This window comes from Trachurus japonicus, chromosome 15 (genome assembly GCF_045865225.1).
Source record: "Trachurus japonicus isolate A0001 chromosome 15, Traja_1.0".
Classification (NCBI taxonomy): Eukaryota; Metazoa; Chordata; class Actinopteri; order Carangiformes; family Carangidae; genus Trachurus; species Trachurus japonicus.
This window is the reverse complement of record NC_140921.1, coordinates 26,019,557-26,030,442: the sequence shown is the minus strand read 5'-3', so window position 1 is coordinate 26,030,442 and position 10,886 is coordinate 26,019,557. Positions and strand designations below refer to the sequence as shown.

Genomic DNA, 10,886 nt, shown 5'->3' with positions numbered 1-10,886 from the left:
TGTGACCTGCACATTCACCACGCTATGAGATAACGGAACGTTACGAAACGGAGCCGTTTTCGAGGTAAATACAGGGTAAATACAGAGTCTGCTTGCTGAAAAACTGTCCCTGAACGCAACGCGCATCAGCGGTTTTGCATGAATTTACCTCTAAAACAGCTCTGTCTCATAACGTTCCGTTGTTATCTCATAGCGTGGTGATTGTGCAGCTCACAACTTGTCCACGACAGCCTTTTGGAGTTGTTAGGTTGTGTATTTGATGAGTTTGATGAGGAAAACCAAGAAATTCCCTTAGCCTCCGTAGCATAGCCCTGAGCAGCCTGCCGCTCCGCTCCTCCGTTCTAAAAATAGCTTACACCGACAATTAAAGGTAACGAACCTACTGCTATGACTATAGCGATTATGGCAATGGGCCAATTTGCCAAAATGTTGAACTATCCCTTTAAGGTTGTACCATATTAGTTCTACCCAATCTACCAATCTTTCTGTATTTGTAATGAAACTACAATCACGTGTCCAAATTGTTCCTCCTACAATCAACTCTTACATATTGTAATCAAACTGTCTGTTCAGACACCATATGCAGAGGCTGTGCTGCAGTTCCCACCAGATTACAAAGTCAGTTTGAGTGAATTATACACTTAGATGAGAACACACAACCCAGAATCCATAGAGTGCAAAAGTGGGAAGGGTTAGAAAATCAGACCAACTGTTTTCATTCAAATTCCAGACACAGCCGGTCGCACTCAAGTATCACATCTAGGGGAAAAAATACAAGGACTTCCGTATCCAAACAGTGTGCAACATTGACCCCTACTGTAAGAATAATACACTGTCAAGTCAAAGTTTTTTTTAGCACAATAAACACTGTTTACTCACACTGACTCACAATCTAATCAGTTGCATGGAAATTAATATTTGCATTCCTCCACAGACCTTTTAAACTTGTAATGATAGGCTATGTGAAAGAGAAACGTCATCATGTGGAATACTTTTAATTGAATAAATTGTTTCAGAAAATGGCCAGCCAAAAAAAATGGTTTGGGATGACTGAACTCTGGCTTTTTCAAGACATAAATATTTAAGTAGGCTACTAGTGCTTTCTTTAATTATTACTTTTGGACATGATGTCAAATTTGATATCAATTTTAACAATTTGAAAATGCCAAATCCCACAATGTGTGTGGGATATTTCAACCTTTTGTAAATTATTACTGTGGTGCAAATATGTAGTCAAAATATTGTAGTACTGTCAGTGTTTCACCAGTTTGACACTATCAGCGATGGAGAAATACTGCCCCCTCCTGACAATAGAGGTGAATTACAACTGAAGATTTAGCACAGGAAAAGCACTATGGCTGACTCATACATGTCATGTCACCACGATGAGCTGTAATTTATGGCGTTATAGGCGAATTCGACCACAACAGTGTCAGATTTTTTTTTTTGTATTTGGAATAGAAAAGCATACAAAGTTTGGCGGTGCTATACAGCGAGAGTGCTATCAAAATACTGCTCCAGGTGAGGCTCGAACTCACAACCTCGGCATTGCTCTACAGTGTACTGTTGTATAAGTACCGCGCGCTAACCGATTGCGCCACTGGAGCTCAGCGGTGTTGAGCTGCAGTTGGGTTTATAACCCAAGTGAAGAAATGTTATGTTGTTGGATGTATTCAAGTTTTTGTTGCTGCTGCACGACTACTCCCGTTTCTACCTGACATCTAAATATTAAAATACCGAAGAGGTGTCATTAGAAATGTTAAGATGACAAGTATTTTCTGTTATTATTATTATTATTCTGTTATTTCTGTCTAACAGACCGTTGTCAAGTTAACACACCGTTGCTAGGGACGCCGCTCTGAGAGGAGCACAGAGAAGATGTTAAAAAGAAACTATGCAGGATATTTACCCTATGTTTCATTTTTACCTTCAATAAACAGCTTCGGGCTGATTGTGATGTTAAATACATGACTTGTAACCTGTTACAGGGAGAGTGGAGGCTCCTTCCACACTGTGGCTGAAAACCAAACCTGCTGATGAGAGCCTCTGGTCACAGCTCTTGTCTCGGTGGCGCCGCGAGTCCGCGACACAAACGTGCCCCGTAATCACTTGTTTATAAGACCACACAAACGTACACACATCGTAAAATATAAGACAATCCATCGATCCACTGATTGATTATCAAAGGCTTTGTTAAAAACAATTGCACACGAACGGTGTTGGCATAACACCGGGAGGAGGGTTGGCAACACAGTGGAGACGTGACCAGACTTGCAGATGCGCTAAAAGATACCAATTTATAAATCGATAAAAGTTGTATTTTGATCAAAATTATGTCTCAAATTAATTATTTCACTCGTATACCGTGTAACAAGCGGGATAATGTAGCTGCACTCTGATTTGCCAATCGCTGGGTCGCTGATCATAGGTGCACAGAGGAGAAAGCAGGATAATTACCTTGTGTTTTGGCTGTGAATCTGATTTCGCTGATATAAATGATCATACATACACTGAATCTGAATAGAATAATTACCACCCCAACATAGTATGAATACTTTTTACAACATCATTTTTAAATTCAATTATGTAGCATCTGAATTGTTACTTAATAATTACTACCCTGTCTGGTGTGGTCCTTGTGATCACACCTATTAAGCTTCATCTTTCTGAAATAAATCTAGACAGACAATTTATGCCTCATGCAACATATACTCACTTTACCCACAATACCTCACATCATCTCATCTTCGCTTCCATTGCACATTACATTGAAGTAATGTGTCATCATGTTACTGTAGCTGAAGTTAGCATGTGTAGCTATGTAAAACTGTAAATGGTTTTACAGAGCAAGGAGACTTCAGCTTCTGTCTCTGTAAAGCTGCAACACATAAACTGTCACGGACAAAGACTGATGAGCAACAGCTCCTTGCTTTCACCCCCATCAATGAGCTGCTCGAGGTACAACCTGCCGACCACACTGTTGCAGTGTATTCAGCTATGCAGCTATTAGCTTTTATTTTACATTACTGTCATAATTCTTGCAGGTTACCAAAATGATGTTGAGCTGAAAATACAGCTTCCATAATACAAACCTGTCTTGTGACAGTGAGGCTCACCGCAAAAAAATCATCTACTCATGCATGTGCAACCAGCAAATTTGCTGTTTTTTTGTCTGCTTGTGCACCTAAAATTCTCAGTTAGGGACCACTGCTCCAAGTGAAAAATAAGTTAGTCTGGAGCCCTGCCTTTACATCCTCCACAGCTTTTAAAACGTCTCCAGTGCTTTAGATTGCTGAAATTGGTGCAGTTTAAATGTGAAATTAAGTTAGCAAGATTTGCTTTGCCGGTTTTTGGTATGAATCTTAACAGCAACATAAACATAAGAGCTTGTGCTTTCCTAATGTTTCTCTAATCAAATTTAATAACACTGAAAACAATAATTCACCACAATGTCCCATTTAATTGATAATGAGGTTATGGTAAGTCTGTAAAAGAAATACTACAATTTAATCAGAGTAAGTTTCTTTATTTATAGCTTTTCAATGATAATAACCATGTTCTAAATTCATTGTCAACTGGAATATGAAAACAGTTGCTACAGAATCTTCACTGTCAATTGTTGTTCACCATAAGAAAGTGTGTGAGGTCGAATGTGAACAGAGACAATAATAAACAAACAGTTGGTCTGTTCTCTCCTCAGAGAAGGTGAACAGGAGATGGTTTACTGGTTTCATCACCATCATCACAGCTCCATACACGATGTCCTTCTTCTGTTGGCATCGGTCACTCAGTTCTCAGTGTGGCTCTTTAGAATACACAGTAAAACACAAACACTTCAGTTAAAACATGGTGGAGATGTGCATGACTGTCCGCTTCTGTTGTGAATTTACACTAGTAAATGACAATTCCCATCATCTATTGTAATCATAACAAGCTGATGGATGGATAAAACTGAGGGGTAGACCGATCATATCGGTCACTTAACTGTCTGTTGACACGAAGCTGTGTTCATTGTTAACCCGTAGGCTATTTATACCTGCCCCGTCAATGACTGGGACCAACTGCTAGCATAGCTAACACTAGGCTACCAGCTAGCTAGCAAAGGTAATCGTTTACTCCAATATTGTTTTGGTTGTGACAGCCTGACGTTCTCCGGTCAAAACACCCGAGAGAACACACAACTAGCTGTAACGGTACGGTATTAAAAAGAAGAAGTAACGTTACTCAGAAAATAGTCTAAACATTTACTTACCGAAACGTCTTCCAGTCTGTTAGCACCGTCAAACGACTCATACAAACGGCGAATCCAATTAAATAACTGTTAAAACTATCCCTGTGCTGCTATTCCTCCTCCAAAAATACCGACCAAATCAAGAACTAAACTGACTCTACACTCCGGCGTTTAATCATCCAATGTCTGGTCCAGCCAGACGGTGAACTTTCTTCTGCCTCTGCTTCTCCTTCTTCTTATTTGTGTTTTATGGCAGCTTCCTACCTATTTCAAGGCGCATTACCGCCACCTACTGGGCAGGAGCTTAGGACGAGAGAGTGGGCAGTTACAGCAAAGATATTACAGTGAGTCTACCAGGGGTGCCCAAACTTTTTTCGGTGGAGGCGACATAAACTTTTCTTTCTGTGATGGGATGGCATTTGTTGCAGCTTGGCCTTGGCACCACCTGTTGGTTTGCAAAAGTGTAATAAAAAGTCTTTCCTTTTTTTTTTTGAAGTAGCCTACCACAGATAGCTACTCCTTTTATTTTGTAGAAAATAAAAACACAAGCTGATACCAGTTAACAAGGGGGTGATGTGATTTTCTAACAGGTAGGCTACAGGTGAGTTAACAGGTATTTTGGCTTTACTGGAGTGTTTGTTTCTTGAGGCCACACAGTGAAGTAGGCCTAATAGCCTATTAATACAGAATAATGGTAAGAAAGAAAGTGCATCGCTACTGGACTCTTCAGGTCCTGATTTCTTATACTGCATCTATGCTCTGCAATGTGTGTCTTTAATGCTCGATTCGTTTTTCCCACGTATCCTAAACCACACAGATTTAAGTAAATATATAACGTTGGTGGTTGTACACATAGCCTAATAATACTTTTGATGTCAAAACGCTTCCCTGTAAGGGGATGTGTAAAAGTGTGGCTCTTACTGGTAAAGTTACATTGCGCACAATTGGCACATCTTTAATTCCCACCTGAGACATGTGTTAAACAAGTGTCCTGTCTCTGAGGGAAGAGGTCTGATTTTACCACAATTTGTCTGATGTTGGGGGGAAGTTTGTATACAATTCTGCGTGTCCTTAGATGTTATAGACGGATCACCGCTCAGGATATGCCAGTGTTTTTTTTTGTTTTGTTTTTTACAACTTGTTCGAATTCCCTTCCCAAATTGGAATATTGTAGGATACATAAAGGACTGTTGTTGGAAGATGTATTCCCTGTGGCCTGAAGACACGGGTTCTGTGTTACATAAGTAAATTTATTCCATGCTTGTCTTAACCAGTCTTGTGGGTAGCGTCTTTCTTTGAAACGCATATCCAACAGGTCCGCATGATGTTCATAGTCAAAGTCTTCACTACACAGTCTACGGATGCGGTTGCCAAGAGGACATGTCTGCAGCGTGCAGTGGAGGTCCTACAGGACAGTAACGATGAAAACAGTGAGGATGATGATATTGAGCCGCCAGCACCACAAGCCAAGAGGCCCATCAAACCCAGTAAGTCAGCACCCAGGCCAACCACCTGGCACAAAGTTGACCTGAACAACCCACCCCTGCCTGAATACAAACATTGTTTGTGATGGAAGCATACAAAGGGAGGACCGCTGGCAATCAAAGGCAATATATTAAAAACAAGCCTGACAAATAGGTCAAGTTGTTTGCCAGGGCCTCGGAAGGCGGATTTGTACATGACATGGTGCTGTACCAGGGCAAGGCTACCCTGGAGGCCCACAATATCCCCCTGTCACCTGAACAAAAGGCCTTCGGAGACACCAGCCAGATTGTCTCTGCCCTGGCCAGCACCATGTCCTCCCCCACCACCACAGCCATCTTTGCTGACAATTTTTTTTTACCAGCTTGGAGCTAGTGCAGTGTCTCAGAAACCAGGATTACAGGTACACAGAGACAGCCAGGGACTATCGAATCCAAAACCCTCCACTCAGATCCATCAAGGAGATGGAGAAAAAGGCTGTCCCTCGTGTGATTACATTTCCAGTGAAGATGGGATACTGTTTGTCGGATGGAAGGACAACAAAACAGTCACTCTGCTGTCGATGGACATGGGGGTGGAGCCGATGTCACCAGGTTTCGGGTACAGCAGTGAGACCAAGACAAAGGGGCCTGTGAGCTGTCCAGCTGTCATCAGGAGAGCCAACATGATGGGCATTGTCAAAAGTGACATGCTTGTACACCTCAACCACACTCCCATGAAGTCAAATAGGTGGTACATGCATTTATTTGCTTATGTGACCGATGTTGTTCTGGCCTTGCCCTGAGTGGGTTTCGAACCTTGGAATTTCGCCAAGAGATTGACAACCGCTTGGCGCGCGGGTTAGCACGTCTTTTATGGGTGAGTGAGTTTAACTTCAGTACCGCTAACCGCCACACCTTGTCACTTCTCCTTACTGGTACCTTGTGACTGTGACTATACCCGCGAACCTCTATTACACTTCCGCGTTGGGTCTACGCCGTAGGTACGCCGTAGACACAACGTGGAAGGCGTTGAGCATTCGAAGTTCTGCGTCGAGGAACTGGTATTTTTTAAGAAAAATAACATAAACAAAAACATAAACATGGTTTGAATAGTTAGAATATAATTATTTTTCATGTTCTTATGTTGTTTCACTCCACCGTGGCTTTATAATTGCTAATTGCCATTATCTGCCTACAAACATCGCAACATGCTCTTTAACACCACTTAATGGATGAGAGTGTATATTTCAACAGGGTTTGGAGTACAAGGCAAAGTGGAGAGTCAGGAGATAAGAGTGAACTATGTATGACCCCTTGTAACACCTGTTGTTTTGCTGAAAGTTGTTATGCTCGTGCAAATCCATTATAAGGCCACCAGAAAAGGGCTGTACAGGGGCTGAGAAAAGGGATTTCAGAGTCGTATGAAAGTCTATGGGCAGCCTCTTGGAATACAGTGGCAGAATGGCATGATAAGAGAATGGATACAAGGCTGAAATCGAGGCTGCAGCAAGGATGAGGCCACGGGATGGGAAAGTACTGGGAAAGTACAGGCTCACCAGCATATAAGCCACACACGGATGATATGAAATCAGTCGCTCTGTCGCTCTCTTTGCAGTGCACCTTGGTGCACGAAGTTCTGAACTTTATTTTTCTTATCTTTTGCCGATGTATGCGACTCGGGTTGTTTTTCTTTTGCTTTGTTCTGAAGTGAATTAAAGACAACTCTACTTGAAGATCCATCTTTTCCAGCGTCGTGTTTTGAGTTTTTGAGTTTATTTTACTTAAATGGAGAAGGAAAAGTAAAGGCCCAAATAGGACGATATATACATTCTATATATGTCATTTTTCGCGTTGCTTTCAGTCACAGTAAACAATGGAAACTGAAAAACAAATGTTTTTATTGCAAATATTGAAGCACAGGCAACGAAGAAGACGTTTGCGGAGGTGGTCTGTCCGACCACTCGAGGCTGAACAGGTTAATTTACCACACTGACGTTCTGAGTGGACCAAACACAGTCCTTGCGGTTCGCAACGCGTCGACGCGACGCATAGTCAGGATATTTTGGAGGTGCGCGTAGGGGTCTGCATCCATTCCATAAGTTAAGTTGTAGAAAACACTTAGGGCCAGATCTATTAAAGGTTTGCGTGTATTAAAACGTGTGCAAACGTGATTGCACGTGCAAACACATGTGGAACCTGATCTACTAACCGGGCGCACCGAGGATTGCGTCTCTCAAATGGGCAAAATAGCACGTGCGATCCATTTAGCGTATTTGCCTTGATGGATATGTAAATATGGGCGTTTCTGCCAGAACGCGCAAAATACTGGGAAGAGTAGATGCAAATTGATTTATTTAGCACACGCAATGTGATTTACCAAACCAGGAAGAGATTGCGGTGGCTATTTTTGCGTCTTCATTTACCACTTCTGAAAACCATGTAACTGATACAACTTGTGTTATTGATTTGATGCCTACTAGAGCCCCATGATCTTACATCTCTGCATTTCCTCACATCTGGGTAATTCTGTAACAGTTTTTCAGCCGTGTTAAAAGTATTTTACGCGTCGTTACGCACGGTGCATGTCTGTTCTGCAGTGCGCTCCTCTCCTCTCCAGTACCTGGCTGCTCAGCTCCGTCTGAGATACGTCACCGCTGCCTTAGCCCCGCTATCTGGGATCTTAGTAGATCCGGCCCTTAATTTTGAAGTATGTGAGGATGTGGAAGTGGTATTTTCATAGTTTCTCTCAAGTAATCATAGGCTTTAGGGCCGTGCAAATGCAGCGTCAGTGCTAATGCAGCGTCAACGCAAATTCCTTCTGGGCAGGAGTGAAGGCATGACTGTGCTTTAAAAGTTCAATCGGAAGATCTGGAAATAGGGGGGGGGGGGGTGATACAGCTGTGAGAATGTGAAATTTGTCATATTACCACAAAATTGCATGTTTGTATTTGTAAAAGGTCAACCAACCAGAGTCTACATCCAGCTTTTGCTCCAGTTCCTCTGTCAGCATCTTGTTGTTTTTTAATTCTTCAATCAGGGAGCTCACTGTCTGCCTCTGCCTTCTTTCCCTGTCCTTCACATTCCTCAATTCCCGCCATAACTGTCCCATCATCTCTTGTGACTCCAACCACTTTTCCTTGAGCATAACTGGATCCAGGGCATACTGGTGAAAAACCTGAAAAACATTTATAGCCTACACATATTCAGTAACTCATGTCTGTTACATCCACCAAGCAAATATATTTCACATACTGAGACTGACTGACAGAGGTTGTCCTTCACACCTCTGGAATCTGACTGCTGACTCTGCTGCCTTATGTGATGTCTTGGTCAGCCTGGATGAACTAGGCTGCTGGAAAAAGGGGTAACTGAGGAAAAACTCCCAAGAAAACCCTTTAAACAGGGAAAAAAATGGAGAAACAGTAATCCCTCACCCAAGACGGGCAGACAGGACAAAGATGACAATTAAACAATTTACTACACAGAGTATATATGAACACTGATGGTGTTAAAAAATAAGTTGTGACAAACCTTTAAAAGATGATCGGGGATTTTAAAAACGGAAGGGATCACTCCCTCCCGCGGATGGTCTGCCCAGTCCTGTCAAAGTCTTCATGGCGAAAATGACAGCTAAAGGACTGTTCTATGTGTTGGCTCAAACCCCTCTGTCTTGAGGGCTTGAGTCCATGCATTACGCCTTTTAGTATCATTTGGGAATCTACAAACAAAACAAGTCCATCGAGAGTTGTTAGATGTCTTCAGCATAAGATTTCTTCAACAGGCAAAACTAACTAACGTTAGGCTAAGCTAACCTTCACTTTGTGGGAAAACTAGTCCTATGTGGTTGTTGACCAAACTGAAATTACATATCTGTCTAGGACAAAATTTCATAAGATTAAATATCAATAAACTGTTTCTCCCCTGTGAAACGTAATTCCCTGCCGTCTTGTAGTTTCATTTCGTTGGCTGGAACAACCAATGGCTGCACAAAAGTCGGGCATCTTCCATTTTTCATTTCATTTCTTTATTTATTGAATTGGGACAGTGCACATTCATCAACACTGACACATTAAGCATCAGTGTAAATGTGCCGGACTTAGCACAACTGCTAAATTTCAGCCGCAGTCCCAAGGCAGGTTTCTAAAAAACATAACACAGAATTTTAAAACCTTGTGATGACAAGTCATACAGTGGACAATTACAAGACAGAGCACAGACAGACAATATCAAGGCAAAACAGACGCAGACAAACAAAATAAGAACAGACAAATTTGACCCACAGTTAAAGAACAATATACCATACATGCCCGGGAACAGACATCAGTTTTAAACAGTATTTAAACTATATGAGTGCATGTCTGATTTGTTTTTAACCAATGTTTGAGATGTTTTTTAAAGACTAAATAGTTGTCACAGTTTCTGATGTGTGGTGGTAACTTATTCCAAGACTGTGTACCTCTTACAGAACTGACCATTTGACAAAATTTTGTTCTGCGCCTTGGTACATTACAGTCACCTCTTGTTAGAGCTCTGGTTCTTCGTCCTTCATTATTTTTTCTCTGAATAAATTTATTCAGTGGAGGTGGGGCAAGTGCGTTTAAAACTTTGAAGATGAGACAGACATCCATAAAAATCTGATAGCTGTCTAAATCAAGAATGTTAAACTTTTTTAAAACATTACAATAATGAAAATGAAGAGGTTTCCTGTCCAAAATCTTAACTGTCTTTTTGAAGAGAGACTTGATGGGTTTCAGTATACTTTCTGTTGTGTGTGTCCATGTTGTAAAACAATAATTTATGTGTGAGAATATCATGGCATGCATATAGACTTTAGCCGTCTTGGAGGTGAGAAATGGTCTTATGTGGTAGAAATTCGACAGGTTGAATTTAATGATATTTGTGATTTTTTTAACATGTGCTTTAAATGATAGTTTTGTGTCGAAGACCACTCCAAGATATTTAAACTCCTCCACTACATCAAGGCTCTCTCCATTGACCACCACAGATGGTTGATCGCCCTCTGCTGACTGACGAGAGAAAAACATACATACAGTCTTTTTAAGATTGAGGTGCAAACAAGATTCACTAAGCCAGTGAGATACAGGTGCCAGAGCTGCTGATAATTTTACAGCGGCTTCTTGTTTTGTTTTTGCATGTGCATACAGCACTGTATCATCAGCATATAATTGCAG

At 41.4% G+C, this 10,886-nt stretch overlaps 1 non-coding gene across 1 annotated transcript; it reads right to left on the bottom strand.

Annotated features, from left to right (window-relative positions):
* Positions 1-1,513: 1,513 nt before the first annotated feature.
* trnai-uau (transfer RNA isoleucine (anticodon UAU)) lies at positions 1,514-1,607 on the bottom strand. The gene is made up of 2 exons: positions 1,570-1,607; positions 1,514-1,549 (listed from the first exon to the last, which is right to left on the bottom strand). It is a non-coding gene; the product is annotated as a tRNA-Ile (tRNA).
* Between the last annotated feature and the right edge of the window lie 9,279 nt (positions 1,608-10,886).